This window comes from Rosa chinensis, chromosome 5 (assembly GCF_002994745.2).
Source record: "Rosa chinensis cultivar Old Blush chromosome 5, RchiOBHm-V2, whole genome shotgun sequence".
In the NCBI taxonomy this organism is placed as follows: domain Eukaryota; kingdom Viridiplantae; phylum Streptophyta; class Magnoliopsida; order Rosales; family Rosaceae; genus Rosa; species Rosa chinensis.
Window position 1 is genome coordinate 30264355 of NC_037092.1, and position 18464 is coordinate 30282818.

Sequence of the window (18464 nt, forward strand, 5' to 3'; positions counted from 1 at the left end):
CCCGGATTCTCGACCCAGTAACCCGCAAATGAGATCCGACGGAATCTCCTCCGTCCGGCCACCGCACCGGCACCTATCGCTTCCTTTCCCCGTCGCCGACGTCTTTCTGGGGTCAGATCGTTCAGCCGGAAGCTCTGGGAAGAGAGTCGACGCCGTGAATCTCTGAGTTCTCCGGCGGTTCTTCGGCTGTTTCCGGAAACGGAATGATCTGCATGAGGTAAGGATATCGATCCTCTCGTCGTAATCTACGTGTTGGTGTACTTGGTTTTGACATTAATCGAGTTTTGATTGAGTTGCTGTTTTGAGTGTTCTCGGCCTTCACCGGAATTCACTGTTCACGACGACACTCCTAGCGTTTGTGGGTTCATCTCCGACGTCTATAGGCATGGATTGATTTCTCCTAGAGCTCGATTCATTGGGAACCTTGAATTGACGAGAAATTGCTATGTGGTTCGAAAGAAGGGAGTGATAACTCGGGAGCTCGATGCTCAGTCTACAAATCGTATTGAACCTGTCAAAGGTAAACTTGAAATGCTGGACAGAATTGCTCTTTGGTTTGGGTGGATTTAGAATTGAATGGGATACATGAGTTGAATGTGAATTTGGTTGCTGAACAATCTGGCTTCGAGCTGCTGCAGTAGCTAGAATGAAGAGTTTAGAATTGAGTTGATGCTTATGGTTTTCGATTAGGGAAAAATTCACCAACGGTGTCTGGATACTTAGGAGACTTTCAGAATGATACCAGAACTTACAATGTTATCAATATGATACCTGGACTTATTTTTTAGTATCACCGTCGTACTTATAACCAATTTCCGTTACGGAATTGTTAAATTTTGCATGTGCCATGCATGTGACTTGATTTTCAAGAGAAAAAATTGTCTTATTACACTTTTTATTTAAAAAAAAAAAAAAAAACTTAAGAAATTTCTTATTTCTTCTCTCTCTCTTTTTCTCTCTCTACCCTATTCTTATTCTCTCCGTTTCTCCATGCCAACACCATCGCAATCAACACTAGACCATACCAGTTGATCAGTTCAAGAAACCCAGAAACTCCCACCCATTTCAACAGCGTCTATTATCACCAATCCTGGTTTGGGTTCTTGCCGCTACAACAAATTGTCAAGGCCAGGTTTGAATCCTAGCAGCAAAAGAGCCACAACATTCAGAGCTCACCGCTTCGCATACCCTTTCGGAGTCGATTTCCGTCGGAGGACAAAGACTATCGCGTTAGTGAGAGGGAGGTTCAGCCAATTACCCCTGAAATTAGAAAAACTGAGGTGAGGGTTGTGGGATCACTGTGCTCGCTAAGCCCACCCACCCTAATATTCATTCTCTCTTGGAAACACAAAGCCACCAGACCTATCCATTCCTTTTCCTTTTCTTCCCACCACCGAAGCCACCACTTCCCCATGAACAAAGTTTCATCTGGTCGTCTATCCATTCTCAGTTTCTCATTTCAAAAGGCCTCCCATCATGGCTGCCGTCTTCCAACACTCGCCGGCCACCACCATTCCTCTTCATTACTCTCTCTTGCCCTCCTCTGGTGCTCTCTCTCTCTCTCTCTCTCTCTCTCTCTCTCTCTCTCTCACACACACACACACACACACACATACACACATATTTGTTGGATTGTTTGGGTTTTTAAATTCTGGAAAATCAGTTACTGCTCCTCCAGGTTGATAAAGCAAGCACTCAATGACTTCAACTCCGGAAACCATTCTGGGTCGGATCTCACTGAGCTTCTATCCGATTGCATCGCAGCTTTCAAGGACATTCTTCAGTACCGAGACGACCCCAGATTCCTCAAGATTTGGTTCAACCCAATTTCTAGATGCAACTCATGGATAGAAACTCAAGCTGAAACTGACTAAAGCAACAAAATTACAAAGAGAAAATTGAGAAAAAGAAGACTATTAGCTCTGGCTAGCCCAGACAATCTCATTGGTCTTGAATCTTTGATTACTCAAATCAGGGGAAGAAGAAACCAAAAAGAAGAAGAAAGAAATAAAGAAAGAAAGGAAAAAAAAAATAATAATAATTTTTGAGGGTAAATCGGTCTTTTTGTCTTCATTAAATGAATTACGTGCTCCGCACGTGCAAAATTTAATGGTTCCATAATGAAAATTTGTCGTAGGTATGACCGTGATACGAAAAAATGAGTCCAGGTATCACATTGATAACATTGTAAGTTCATGTATCATTCTGAAAGTCCCCTAAGTGTCCAGACACTGTTGGTGAATTTTTCCCTTTCGATTAAGAATGATTTTGGATTTGTGGTATTATCTGGAATTGGTTTATGAATTGTGATGATTTTATGTAAGTTTGGTTGATTGACTATGAAAATTTAAAATTGAAGGAAATGTGAGAAGCATGTAAATGTGGATGCTGATATATACAAGGAATATTGACAGAGTTGTGAAACTTCGGTAATGAAGGATTGCTAAGACTATTGTTGTTATTGGTGCCTTTAGTAATTTGGGTGCACCTAATATGAAAGTGAAATAATGTCATTAAAGACATGATCCATTGTAGTTGATTGATATTCTAGTTCCACGTAAAATGTTCGATAATTTGGATAGTTATCGAACTTGTCACGATTTGGTCAATCATGGGTCAATGTTGGTCAACTCCTGGTTAAACCAGGAAAAGTAGGTTTACTGATTTATCAATCGTCGAAACTTTAGTATTAGTTCGACGGATTATTAACAATCATTAATTATGTCGGAAATTAGGACTCCAGTTACCCGAGTAATAGAAGGTTCGTGAATTCTGGACAACGCAAAATAGTAAAGCTTCGGAATCTAGGAAGGGGACTCGGGACTCACTCGATTAGTTGTTTTTCGTATTTTATTTATTGGTGATGCATGATGAGTTGAATGGCTTGGTTATGTTAAAATGCAATGCATACTAACCAAACCGTGAGAGAATGTGTGATGGCTTGAGAGAGAAGGGTGGCACTGACTTCCTTGGGTCCGATCCCCTTAACCTCTGAAGGGTTAGTTACGCCGGTCATCTGGGTATTCCGATCGTAATTACGGACCCAGTACGTGTGTGTAACTAGGTAGTGGACGCTCTCGCTCCGCTTACCTGGTTTTAAATTATGATGTGAGGTAAGGTAGTGTAGTGGGTCTATGGGACCGGCCATCAGGTAATATATGGTACCGTATTTAATTGTGTATCATGCATCAGTTTTGAGTCAGAAAATATTCTAAAAGTTTGTCGTTTCTTTCTTTAAACAAAATGGTTTTCAGTATGTTTTCATACTGGTGTACCATTAAAATTAAAATTTTACAAATCTAGCCAGGGTGAAGCCCCTACTGAGCAGCGAGGACGAACGCTCACCCCTACAACAGTGTGGTTGCATGTGCTGTGCACTGGTAACAGGATTGTAGCGGACGGATCTGGGTGTGCGGGATTCGATAACTCTTTGTAACGAAAATCAGGTTCCGGATTTTACTCTCGATCTTTATTTCTTGATCCATGCTATTTCAGAACTTGTTGTTGAATGTTCATTGTGTTGTTAAGTGTATTATTCCTCGACTATTCGAAAATGCAAGTTCTAGACTAACAAAGTGATTTTGTAATTTCAAGATGTTTTCACCTTAAAAGTATTTCAAATCTCCGCTGTGCCTTTTACGAGAAAATTTTATCAAACAAAAATGCCTTGTGGTTCTCTAGACTGTAAATCGAGCATTCGGTTTATGTTTTAGAGACTCGCAGCACTGTGATGTGCTCAAGCTGGTGAGGTGCAGTTTACGGCATTACAGTAACCCATGCATATGATTTAGTTCAGGTGATTATATGAAGGCAAACAACAATAATCCTTGCATAAAGTTTAGTTCAAGAGATTATATGCAATTAAAACAATACAGAATAATGATAATCCCTGCGTATGATTTTAGTTTAGGAGATTATATGCACATGGAATTGCTTAAATAACACATAACTTAATTTACCCAACAATCTACTGTAAACACTTAACTAAATATGAATTACTATAAAGCTCATCGAAATCATCAATAACATCATAACCAATCCGCAATATCAATCATAATTACCACAGTTGTTCTCACCACCTTGGTTATACTATACGAAACCACACACATTTATAAGAAAATCACAATCACAACCCATATCAATTCCATACCAAAGCTCCATTATTCAAAACATAAACGCATCATTTAATTTATGTAAATATGTAGTCATCCACTTAGGAATGCTATTAATACCAACTATAGTTCACAATCACAAAACTCGAGAAACTCATTTTTATGCTTAAAACTTCATTTTCCATACCTGTGAACTGCAGTCCTATGAATTGTAGTCGATCGAGTTCATATCATTTAAAACAAATATTCATTTTCGAAAACGATTTACAATTTATCAATTAATTTAGAAAAATAAGCCAATCCATTCGTAATTGAAACCACGTGAGATTTACTCACCTATAATCTAGCTGCGTCTTCAACGAAACAATAATAATTACAGAACACCCTCTGTCGAGCACCTAAGGAAAATAAAGTCACAACTTAGCACACGAAACACAAAGCGATTAAAGTTTGAACCCTTGTTTGAACTAAAACCCTAAAAGTAACACCAATCGAGGCAGAACCTCATCCGATACCATCTAAAGTCTCAGGGATACTCCTACGATCAATATACCAAAACCACAAGTCGATCGGATAGTCGAATCCACATGGATCGCAAACCGAGATAATCAAAAATGGTAAAAACCCTAGCAATTTCATACAATTTCCAAAAATTACGTATTATATATCAAAATGCTCGTATCGATGAGTAGATGATAAACAAAACCATAAACTGTCCCTGACATGGCCGGAAATGCCACCAAGCGCTGCCACAGATGGTGGCACACTGCCGTCGAACCAAACTCAAAACTACCCTAATCGAACCATCCCAAAATGTGCACAATGAAGAGAGGAACAACTTTTATACCTGGAGCTAAGTCAGATTCAGCCTAGATCGTCCTAGATCAAGCTCCCAAGATGGATCAATCGTGGCCGTCTGATATGCAAAATCGATATGAGTCATTGATCTTCCAACCTTGATCTGTCGCTTCACACTTTGAATCGTCCTTCAAGGCTAGTATGGATGTGATATAGAGGAGAAGAGGAATCCATAAATGATAAGGATCAACCCCAGAAATTGCCGGAATCAGAAACTTCGACCGGGTCAGAAATGGAGCTCCGATCCCCCGCTTATAGTGGCTCTCGTAGCCATCGAGCACCAGAGGGAGGACGAGGAGGTAGCGGCGAAGAAGTATGCGTTGGTGGCTTGGTTGGAGGACGCTGAAAAATGCCATAAAATCCAGGTCAGGTCGACCGGGTTTGGTCGGTTCTGAGGAGAGAGAACGGAGAGACACTGAGAGGAGGAAAATATAAAAAGGGAAATTCTGGGGTTTTATGAAAAATCCGAGAATTTTTCTTATTTATATAAATTTCCCAATTTTTTCAATCACCCATAACTTTCTCATACGAATTCCGATTTCCGTGATCCACATATCCACGAACTCGTATCGACGCGCTCTACATCGTGAAGAAAGTTTCCGGAGAAACCAACTAATAAAAAGTCAACCATTTGACCCCTTGAAAATAAAACGTTTCGAGAATTTATTCGTCTGAAACACTTTCACTCCACCCCTGAACCACATAACGTAATAACAATCTATTTAATAATTTCCAGAAAATCATCATAAATTAATAATGAATTTTCGGGGTATTACATTTACAATGTCACTTTTAGATACTATATGTTAGATTGGTGGGAGCATTATCTTTTTAGTATCCTATTTACATATATTGCACTTGCATTTGCTTACTTCAAACTTTATTTTTTTATGACAATATTGATAGGTGATTTTGGTATAGGGGGTTGTTGAATTGTTTATGACCATATTGACTTAAACTTAAGCTTCTTCTCTCCTTGTGTATTATTTATATGCAATGTTCAATACCAAGATTGTCTCATGCAGTTTGGTGAGTAATCAAAACTTACGTCATATATGTTTACATGAGTGAGTCTTGATTGAAATATAGGAAACTGATAATCATATTACAGGTATGTAGATGAGCATAGGTTTTTCTTTACCAGCTGTGCTATTTAGGATTGAGATTTACTGTAAACTGCAAACAAGGATCAATGGTTATGAAAAAGAACATAATCTCATATTACAAGTTAAGAGAATCTGTTATAACTGGAGAAATATATCATTCATGATTCTTTCAGTAATTACAGTTGAGAATAAATTTTCCATGATCCACTAGTTTATTCTAGCCATCTAATCAAAATTCTTATCCTTACAGGTACTCGAATGGGGCTGCTCCAACTAGAAGTCTTATGTGGTTCTAAAGAAGCTTTGTGATTATCTCGAGTCTTTGACATAGATTAGATGTCTTGAGCTAGATTTCTGTGAACTTTCATGTTGTCTATCTTTGTGGAATTTTCCATATGTAATTGTTACTCTCATTTATAATAAACAGTTATTCATTTACTATTGGATAAGAAACTAATAATAAATTAAATATAAATAAACTCTAAAAAGCATGTTTAATTGCTAAATGGGCATGCATTTACTAAATGCAAGGAATTGTCCTTGTATATGAGTTAATCATAGTTAACCTCGGGTGCTGAATTCCTTGCAATAGAGATAAAAAATTCCTTGCGTTTCTGAAATCAAATGCAAGGAATTTTAAGTTGTTGTATTGGCTCTTTTGCAAGGGCCTCTTTGCAAGGACTCAAATGCAAGGAATATTCCTTGCCATTAGGGTAATGCAACGAATTTTCAATTTTTTACAAGAAAAAACTCCTTGCAAAATGCCTTTTTTCTTGAAGTGTCTTAATCCACTTTACCCTTTAGGATGCTCTCATACTTGGAGGAGTATTATCTTTGGTGTGAGTTTGTTTGAACAAGGTTTGAGTTGGAGAATTGGGGACAGTTCATCAGTCAATTTTTGGAATGATAGATGGTTACTTGATGGACCGCTTGTTCAATTTCTTCCTGATGTTTCTGATATTAATTTACATATGCAAGTAAGAGATTGTTGGTCTAGTAATGGGTGGAATATGGAGTTCCTAAGGTTACACTTTGATGATGATATCATTAATAAAATTGTTCAGATTCCTCCTGGTTTTATAGGAAGCAGACCTAATAAACTTATATGGGGTGGCACTGCCAACAGTCACTTCACTGTCAAATCTGTCTATCTTACTCTTGTTAAGGATGAGAGTTTTACTACTTTTCCCTAGTTATTCTTGTGGAAGCTCCCTATTCCATCCAAGCTAAAGTCTTTTTGCTGCCTTTTGTGTCATGGTAAAATTCTTACAAACGTGGAGAGGATGAAAAGAAGATTAACTAATAACCCTTTGTGCTCCCTTTGTCAAGTTCAAAATGATTCTATCCTACATCTCCTTAGAGACTGCTGAAGTGCTATGATAGTTTGGAATGGTATTATATGTCTGGATTCTATATCTAGAGCCATGCAATTGGATTGGAAAGGCTGGTTTGCTGCAAACATCCATTGTAATTTTCGCTATTGTGGAGGCATTAAATGGTGTACTGTATTTATTTTTAGCTACTGGTACATATGGAAATGGAGAAATAAGGCGATTTTTGATAGTGAGTTTTGTGTTCCTTTTAATCCCTGCAAAATCATTATTGATGCAGCCAAAGAATGGACTTCTGCTAATACCAGTGACCTGACCTCTTGGAAAAGGACTACTGTAAGTTTGCATTGGGAGAAACTCCCAATGAATTGGATTAAACTTAATGTTGATGGTCCCAGAAATCATATAGGTATGATTAGTGCTGGTGGAATTATAAGTGATCATTTTGGGTCTTGGTTGTGTGGGTTCTTTGCTAACTCCGGGTTTAGTACTGTGCTACAAGCTGAATTCTGGGGCCTCCAACTTGGTCTCAAAATGTCTATTGATGCTCATTATCAACATTTTGGTTGAATCTGATTTTGAAGTCCTTGTCAAGTTGATGAATGATGGTGTGGATGCTATGCACCCTTTGAAGTCTGTGATTAATAGTTGTCAAGTTCTTCAAAGTTAGTTTCAAATGTTAAATAGAGCATATCTACAGGAAAGTAAATAAGGTTGCTAATGTGTTGTCCAAGATTGGATTAGATTCTGCGATTGGAGTGCACTTCATGATGCAGCCTCCTCCACAAGTTACCACTATATTGTTGGATGATTTGTGTGAAACTCCTTGTTTTAGGAGCATACCTTGTATCTAGTTTCTGATTGTTTTCTTTTGCTGGGCTTTTGGCCCCCATTTAAAAAAAAAAAAAAGTAGGTAAGACTTTCATACTATAAAAACAAAAGTAGGTAAGACTTTCATATAGGTATAGTCTTCTGTTTAGTCAATGTGTTCGTTCTTTCGGACAAGCACCCGTAAATCTGTCTCTTTTGATCAAATAATTATATTCATACGGAAGATGTTAAAAGCGGTATGAATACTACAATCAAGGGCACTAACAGATTTTGTCGCAAATCCGTCTCAAGTATCATGCAAGTACTACGAAGTAAATAACGAGACATGGTGAATAAGATACATGTATATATTAATAATATTATAGTGGCACCACCTGTCATTCTGGACTAATTAAGAACATGAAAAAACAGAGAAGCAACTAATTAGCTGCATAACGGATTCAATTTCAATTGGCCTGGCTTTCTGAAGATTCATCATTCATCATCAAAAAGATACAAAAATGAAAAGCACCGGCCCTCAACCCTCAGCATCACCAAAATAGAGATTGATATATATGTATTCGACTAATTAATTTGGTCCCCAGCAAATCAAGTGCACCAGATTTTCAGCCTTCTCTATTCTTCTTCTCTCATCATCAACGGTCTTTTTCTGTGGCCGGTGATTCACACTACCCCCAAACATACGCAACGTCGTTTTGGCCTGATTATTACGAGTTGATGATGATGAAGACTCTGCTGCGGCAAAACCATTCATCTTTTGCGGCATCATCGACTTCAATTCCATCTCAAACTTGCACGTACACCTGCCTCTGTTTACCGCCCATTGTTCTCCGATATGATCAAGAACACAAAGCAGCTGATATAAAAGAAGAAAGATATAAAGATTGTGACTCGTCTGAGCTGGTGTACTTTAGTATTGCTGAGTAAAGCATGCCTGCGTGGTTCACAAATATATAGGAGGAATTATTAACTGGGGTGGGAAAATCTTCCGGAAGGTTGTGCAAAAGTGAAACTAGGAACTGGAATCGAATCGGCAGATTTAGCTCCCGGGTTTCTGGTAATGGTTTCTGAAATCAGCTGCTTTCTCTGGCTTCTGAGATGCTTTTAGCACGTGGTAAAGGGAGATTTTCATGTCTTTAACCAAAAGGGTTATTCACAACTGCTTGACGTCACATGTCGTGTAATGATGACCTAAAGAAAACAAGTTTAATTAGGTCGTGTAAAAGCAGACCAAATTAAAACAAAAGGCAGACTATACTCGAACAAAATACCGAATAATTTATGGGTTAACTACAAAACACTACCAGACAATAGATTTTTTGACAACAAATTCCACAACCTTTTCCCTTATACAATTAAGGACACACACTATTCTCCTTTTACCTCTTTTTGTTCTTTACACAGTATCAGCTTATATTTTACTTTTCCAGACTAAACACAGTATCAGCCTAAGGACTAGCCTTCAACATGCCACAACTTCACCTAACGACTTCCTGTCTAAGCGGTTACTATCAGGGCGGAATCACTGCTGCCTTAGTATGATAAGAGTCAGCTTTTAAAATAAAATAGAAAGCTTGCTACTGCTTACTAACTGCTACTGTTATCAAAACATAAATGCAAAAACAGCAAAATATTTTTGTGACGGGGTACTGAGCACAAACTGAATTTATTTATTCAAACATAAATACAGATACAGAACCCAGAGCCTCACTCTTGGGCAAACAGCTAGAAGCTGCTTAGTTACTCATAACTTGATTACAAATACTTACTTGGAATCAGAGGCACACTTGCATAAAGAGATTTATATAAAACCTGCTACTGCTGCTACTATGGCTTCCTTATTTTTGAGAGAATCTGATTCTGCTCAATTTTCGAATATTAGACTGATGTTTTCTACTTCGAATGCCTTCTAAGGGAAGCTAAAGCTCCTTATATAGGGAGCGGAACTCAAATTATAATTCAAAACAACAAAATGTACAGAACGACTCCGTGATTTCCTGCTTTCCTTAGTGCTCCTGCTGGTGGAGGTCGGCCGAGGAAAAAGCAGATTCCTTTAGGTGAAATGTTTTTCACCTGCTTTTTGAAAAGCAAAAGTCACTTTTGGGAAAAATCCAAAAGGACTTTCGGTGTTTTCTACACCTGCTGCTTCACATGTTCTCATCGGTTTCTGAATTGTGACCAAGGACAAACGAGTCGTTATCTGCCTGGGCCATCCTTACTGTTGTTGCATTGTCTTCGACATCTGTATCAACATACATCTTGTAGTGGTTGTCAGTTTCAAGTTTTTCCACCCATCGTAAGCATACCAGTGTCGAATCTATCTCTTTTCTGGTAAGAGATAGGAATAAGTCACTGCTGACTACGTCAGGATGATCGTAAGCAGTGATGATAATTTTTTCTCCTGCTGCCAGGAAGGTATTGTAGGTATCCTCAGAGATGATCTTTTTGATATATTCTAGAGTCATGGCCTTCATCCACGGGATGCTTGAGTTTGGTTGGCCATTGTACCCTACACAGGCTGGTTGAAGATATTTCCTTTGAATAATTCTTACATAATGATAAGGAGGAATATATTCAACTTCACCATTTGCCTTCTGGATCCATTCTGGAGGAGTGGATCTGAACTTCAGTCGAAGCATACAGTCATTTTTTCTTACATTTTTGACTGTATTGACAATGATAGGTGGCAAACCTTTTAGATCATCATTTGTTTTAGTCCACAGATTATGGACAAAACCATTTTCAACAAGCCAGAGCTTATGTTCTTGAGGATGTTCACTCTGAACATTAACCAGGTATCTTCCAACATAAGGACCTGAAACAATAAAGAGAGTTGGAGGAACTAGGTCTTCTGGATTATGTCTTCCTATCAGACTATGGAATTCATGCCAGTCTGATTCATTAAGTGCCATGACAGGAACTCTAGCACTTTCTGGACTTTCAAGGAAGAGAATTTTTTCTTTTCTTACAGCACTCTGCTGTATATGACTTTCTTCAAATTGTGGTCTGGCGTTCTCATATAGTTCTTCAGCTAGTGCAAAGAGTGCTGGGAACATTAGACCACTGCTTCTTTCTTGAAAAGCAAATAAGAGATTATCCAGGATTGCCTTCTGGTGATAAGCTAGTCTCCTGCCAGTTCTGAACACAGGAGTGTCAAAAGTTCTTAATTCATAATTAAAAACATTTATGACGCCAGTTGGAGTTGGTCTGCTTTTTGGCAAAGCAGCAGCCGTCAACGGTCTTGATGAGCCTTTACCGTCTGCCGTTTGAGACGGGCTAACCAATCCTTTACCCTGGGATTGATCAGTTGAGGCTAGTCCTTTAGGACTTAGCAGAAACCTTTTAAGAACCTTTTCTTTGGTTTCCATAGGATCTTCTTGAAGCTCATGTTCTTTCCCAGTCCTTTTGCTTCTGGGATTACGACCTTCGTCGTCTTCTCTCTGGCTGAACATTGCCATTTCCCTGGTCAATGCGTCTGGAAGATAATTCTTGTTTCCTGCAATTAATTCAACATTATAATCATATTGGTTAAGAAATAATTGCCAGTTTGCTAATCTTCCTCTATCAGCAGCTTTATCAAGTTTGAAATTTTTGAAATTCTTTACTCTGGCACAATCGGTGCGGACAGTAAAGGGTTTTCCAAGAAAAGCTGGAGAATTTAAAATCGTTTTCTTGACAGCCAAAATTTCTTTTTCCCCTGTGGGATAATTTAGTTCTGCAGGGCTGAACTTGCCACTACAAAATTTACAGATCTTTTCAATGTTAGTTCCAGGCGCCTTTGCCAGAACCACACCGGACCAATAATTATCGCTCGCATCTGTCTGGAGGATAATTTCATCATTCTCTTCTGGTTGTTGCAGAGGAGGGAGGTTTTTGCAGAGATTTTTTATCTGCTTCACGATTTTTCATCATCTTCTGTGAAGTTCCATTTTCTTTTGGAACTTGTCTTAGGAGATAACATCGCTGTTAACCCTGAGATTTTAGGGATGAAATCTCTCCCATAATTTATGACACCAAGGAATCTCTCTAGACTCTTAGCATCAGGAATTTTGTCTGGGAACTTCCAGATCTTTTCAAGAATATGAGGTTGGAGTTTTATTACTCCATTTTTGATGTTTATTCCTAGGAAATCAACTTCATCAAGGATAAAGAAGATTTTCTTTTCACCTAGGATGATTCCATGCTGAACTATCAGCTTTACTACCTCATGGAGGTGTTTCATGTGTTCTTCTTTGTTTTTGGAGAAGACTAGGATGTCATCTATGTAGACGACGCAAAACTCTGCCACATGCTTGAAGATGTTGTCCATCTTTCTTTGGAAGATTGAGGGAGCTTGCTTTAGACCAAAAGGCATTACTAACCATTCGTAATGGCCTTGTGGTGTTCTAAATGCAGTGAGAGGTATGCTCTCAGGATGCATCTTGACTTGCCAGAAACCCGACTTTGCATCGAACTTCGAAAAGACTTTGGCTCCTCTGAGCTGGTTAATCAATACTCTTACTTGAGCAATTTGATAACCGTCTTTGACAGTCTTTTTATTGACATCTCTGTAGTCAATAACCATTCTAGCTTTTCCTCGTAGGTTTTCTGCATGATTTCTCACGTAGAATGCTGGAGCATGATGAGGGCTAGTGGAAGGTTGAATTAATCTCTTGTTCAGGAGATCTTCAATATCTTTTCTGAATTCTTTTTGATCTTCCTCTTTGTAATGAGGAATGGCTTTAACATGGCAGATAGCATTCATGTCATGCAATTTCAATTCACAGACCACTGGGTCTTTTTCCCAAAACTTCTAAGGATTTGTATCCACATTTTGCTCTAGTGTTTTCTTGATTTTTTCAAGAGTGGGAATTTGCTGAGACTCAAGCTTGTTCTGAAAGTGTTTGAGGTTATGCTCATGGATGAAACTAGCTTCTTCATCTTCACTAGTTTCTTCTTCTTCTTCTTCTTCTTCAGAAGATTCTTCAACAAGTAATTCTTCTTGTTGCTTGATTTGGAGTATGGGTTCGAATTTTGGTTTGTAGGGGGTAAGATCACCACTATTCTGTTGCGATCTCTGATACTGAGTAGTAAAACCGGGACCGACCACAGTTCTGGCTTGTGTGAGGCGGTCTGCCCAGAACACCCGTTCTCCTTTCCTGAAGCCTATCGCTTCTTCATCCTGAATGAATCGTTGTTGGAGAATAAAATCATTTCCCAACAAGAAATCAGATCCTTGGCCTTCAGATTGCCAAACATTCTGGATGATAAATGTTCCTCCACCAATGGTGATATGAACATTTTTTGCTACTTTTTTCATGGTGAGATGGCTTCCATCAAATGTAACACCAGTAGCAGATTTTTTCTTATCTTCTCTCCAGAGTTCATCTGGAATTGCAAATCTTTTTGCAACTGTAAAACCTGATCCATTATCTACAAAGGCATGTAGATGATATTTTCTGTAATCAGGGAATTTGAGTCCAATCTCTATGTAGTTGCTGTATCTACTTGTAGAGACGACTTTCGATTGATGAAGCTCATTTTCCTGAGCTTGTTCCTTTGGAATGAATGGTTTGCATTCTTCTTTTGGAACTTTTTCTGGATGAGGTGATTTATCAAAACTAGAAGGTTTTGTATCATCCCAGTTTGTAGGAATTATCTCTTTGATGTCTGGGTCACTGAACCATGACGGAGGGTCATATCTGACTTTATAATCAAACTTGCCTGATGGTTGGCCAAGTAGATCCCATGTTTCAGTAGCCTCTTGTCGTTCTAAGAGATGAACAGTTTCTGGTGGTTTCACCAGTTCTCTATTTTCTGGTATTTCAACCAGTTCAATATCTTCATCTATTTTTTCTTCATCGATGATTTCTTCCTTTTTCGAGGAAGATGTTTCCATGGTTTCCTGGAACAGAGTTTCCACTTCTTTCGCCTTTTGTTCAGCGAAATATTCTTCATATTCTTGCTCAACCAACTGGCTGACAAGACCATTTTTGGTTTTTCTTCTTGCTTCAGCTATGAAGCATTCTTTATGATAAGTCTTCTTGGACTCTTTACAAAACATAGGGAGACCATTCTTTTCATGACATAAGCAGTAGTCACAAACGAATGTACCAGGGTTCACCTGATAAGAAGACATGAAGGATTCTGTCTTGCTTTCTTCCCAATTTTTGATTCTCAAAACATTCATTTGTCTGGATTCGAAGTACTCTACTTCAGAATCGATCTCAGACTCATCTGATGAAGTTTCTTCTTCAGACCAGGCAGAGTAGACTGACCTGTCATCATCTTCATCATCAGAATAGGCTATTTCGTAGCCTTTCATGTTTGCTACCTCTACTATTTGCTCATACTCTTCGAAGAGAGCTTTAGTAGATCTTTTACCCTTTTCAGGGCATTCATTGGCATAGTGCCCTTCAGCTTTACATAACCAACATCTGCAAGCTTTCTTGCTTGGTTGTTTATGCTGATGAGTATTCTTCTTTTTCTTGAAGAATTTCTTTTTAGGATCTTCATCCTTTTGTTTCTTGTAATTGGAACTCTTATTGAATTTCCAATCTCTTTTCTGATTACTCTTTTTGAATTTTTTAGAGTAATATTTTTCTTTTTGCTTCTTTCTGTGGAATTTGGATTCATGACATCCCTAGTTTGTGGGCATATCCAGTATTCCATAACAGAAATTTTCAACTCCTTTGAGTTGTTTCTTGGCCATCTTAGCTCTAAGATTGGCTTTGCATTGCTCCTTCAGTAATTGCCGGATTCTGTCGGCAATTCCTCCAACTAAAAATCTTTCAATTGGTTTTTCAGCTATGCTTTCTCTCACAGCTGTTCTCCATGGTTCAGGGAGTTTCCTGTGCAACAGATTAACTAGATCAGTATTCTCTAGTTCACCAATTGTACAGTAATATTCCTGAAACTCATTCAGGTATTCTTCGAAATATCTCATGTCACAGATCTTGAGAGCATAGATATTCGATTTTGCCGTTTCTTTGGCTTTTTCACTCAGATTTGAAAGATCTCCACAGAACTGATCGTACAGTGGTACTGCAAAATCATACGGAGATTTTGAATTTTTGATTTCTTCAAGCCAGTCTCTTCCTCTGGCAGTTTCTTTGAAGGATAGGTAATACTTTTTTGCTACTCCAGTGAGAGTAGTTTCATAGTACACCTGCAGATCTGGTGCTTCAAATTTGCCAAGGGTAAGTGCAGAAGCCATCATCAGGCTATCTACCCATTGGTCAATGGTTTTTCTTTTATCTAGACTCTTATCTAGATTTAACCAGATGCCATAGTTCGTGATAGGAACTCTAGGCAGATTGTCCTCTGGGACAAATCTTTGGGAATTTCTTTCTCCTTTTTTACCCGTGGGGGCTTTCTGTAATGGGAGTTTTACCTTCCCTTTTTCTCTGCTAATGAAAGTTCTGGAGCTTTCTCCTTCTTCCATTTCAATATCCTGATAAGGAAAGACTTTTCTCGTCTTTCTGATTTTGAATTCTTTCATTTCCTCGATTAGTTTTTCTAATCGTTTAGAATTTTCACAATTCTCAGCTTCTTTATAGAGTTCATAGAGCCTCTCAGCTCTGAACATATTGACTGGTCTGTTCAGATCAGCCTCCAATTCTTCTTTAGAAATTGGTTCTTCAATAGTGGGTTTTATACCACTGACACTAGCTTCCCTAGTGCTGTAGCTTCTTCTCAGAAGATTATTCTTGTTTGTCCTGAGGTTCTCAGGACAGACATCACTTTTTCTGTGATTGTCAAAATTAAGACTAATTTCTCCAGTCTTTCTACTCTCGTAGATCTTTGCTTTTGCTCTTTCCGGCTGCTTTTTTGGACCGGATAATTTCCATTCAAGAGGAAAAGTCACTTCATTCCAAGTAACCTTGTGGATCTGTTGTGAATGGTTCTTCTGATTGGTGAGGAATCCAGTAGTAAGACCTGGGATATTCGTTATCCTTGTCTTAGGGGCTACTGTAGTACTCATCAATTTATAGTATATTCTATATACTATAGCGAGTTCTTGCATATCTTCTTTCATAGATATGCCATCTGTCTTGACTCTCAGTCGTAGACAATGAGCTGCATCTTTCAAGCTGGTGGTGAAGTTGGGGAAGCAGTTGAAATACGCTACTTGATCACATAAGGATGCTTCGAGTGTTCCCAACAAACTAGCTTGGAAGTCTGTTAACCTGTTGTCCTGTAGAACACATAGGACCGAACAGTTTATGCCTTCACGTGCAAGCAGATTTATGCCTACTTGGACTGCTCCAATATGCATAAATTGATATTTTTTTGCTTGAGCTCTAGCAACTTCTGAAGGAGTGATTAATAGAAGATCAGTTTCTCCACCTGCTGTAGCGGGGGTTGTGATTTCCAGTAGTTTAAAATAATGGCTATCCATTAGATCAAACTTTCCCCTTTTGTAGATTTGTTTAAAATCTAATTTTGGGATTGAGGAGTTTTTTACCTCTTGTTCAATTTCATTGAATTCGAACTCTTCAGCATTAAGGAGCTGTACTCCTTTCTTTTTTCCAAAGATGCTTAACATTTTCATTTCTCTTTTTTTCCGGGTTTTCATACCGGATACTAGTCTGACTAGTAGATGGTTCCAGAAAAATCATGTTTGGAACACGATTTGTGTCTGGTTTTTCTAATGGTTTGAATCCATTAGTTTTCTTTTTTACTGTAGGCTCTTTCTTGTCTTTCAGTATATTTTTCATAGATTCCAGCGTTTTTTGCTGTTCATTGATTTTTCTACTGACGACTGTCAGCTTTTCTTCTTCCGTTTTTGGAATTTCTTTGATATAATCCAGTTTGTTTTCCAATCTTTCCAATTTGGTGGATTATAGCAGGTAATTTTTCTAGATGAGTTTGACATCTAGATATTTCTAGTAACAACTTCTGATATTTCTCATCAGAAGATTTCAATAGAGAATTTATTTTCTCTAATAACAATTCTGACATTGTCCCCATTAAGGAGGGGTTCTCCTTGAGCTATTTTACAAGCTCTGATACCAGTGATGTGCGGATCTAACCAATGCTCAAATAATCAAGAGGTTTTTGTTCCTCTTCCAGAACATCTAAGAGATTATCTATCTCCTCTTCTATTCTATAGATTCTAGTCTGTAGTCTATAGATAATATCCCAGTAATTGGGAGAATCTCTATTAAGATTATCTCTATAGGTTTTTAATTTTCTCAATTTCTCTCTCTCCTTTTGCAGTTCCTTAGTAGTAATTTTGCAGATAGCAATCAACTCAAGTCTATCAACAATCGAAATTATGAATGGTAAAAATAACCGTTTACCTTCGAGTATAGAGGATGGACTTATACCTGCAATATGGTTAAACAAACAAATTCAAAAGCATGGGCCCACTACGCTCCGTCAATTTTATTTTTACCAAAGGAAGAGATAACTATTAAGGAAAGTAAAAGACTTACTAAAGACAAAATGTCCTTAAGTGTAAACTTTTGTCCTTAGATGTATAAAATCAAAAGTGGAGGAGTTATTTGTGTTTTGGACTTCTACTAGGGGGGTCTTTGTAGTTTGCTAATAATTTATCGGATTTGTGGTTTTTGGGTCCGTGGTTTTGAGGCACTACAGATAAGTTTCTACCAAATACTAGAGCACTACATAACAAAGCAAATGAAACACATCAGAACTGAAGCACAACTGTCGAAGTTAGAGGCTAAGCTCCATTGGAAGGAGCTCATGAAATATAGGAATAGGGGAGTATGAACACTTGGACGAGAGCACCACAACTGGACTAAATTTGCAGAGATGATCGACAACGAAGTCGCAACAGAAAACCATGCGAAGAAGGTGTTGAGGATGTCAATGCTAGCATAAGCCTCATAGGACATGCCATATTTTGTGTCTTTTTCTCTAAAGGATATAGATAACCGTATCTAAAACTCATTGAGTATGGTGAAACCACAGAATGAAAAATGGTATTCTTTATTGCAAACTTCACTAACCAAAAAACAGCCTTTTGTATTTAAAAAATAAAAAAAAGCACTCTTTTGATTTTGGTGTCCATTTTTTTAAGGGAAGAATTCATGAATAGTACCTAAAGTTAGGGCCATTACCAATTTCTATACATTAAATTACAAAACATAAAGTTTAGTACACCAAATTACAACCCGACCCAATATATGTATACAACGTCAATAACGCCATTACTATGTGTGACAGGTGTCATAATTTGAGGGGTAATTTAGTCTCTTCAGATTTTTGCTCTAGGCACC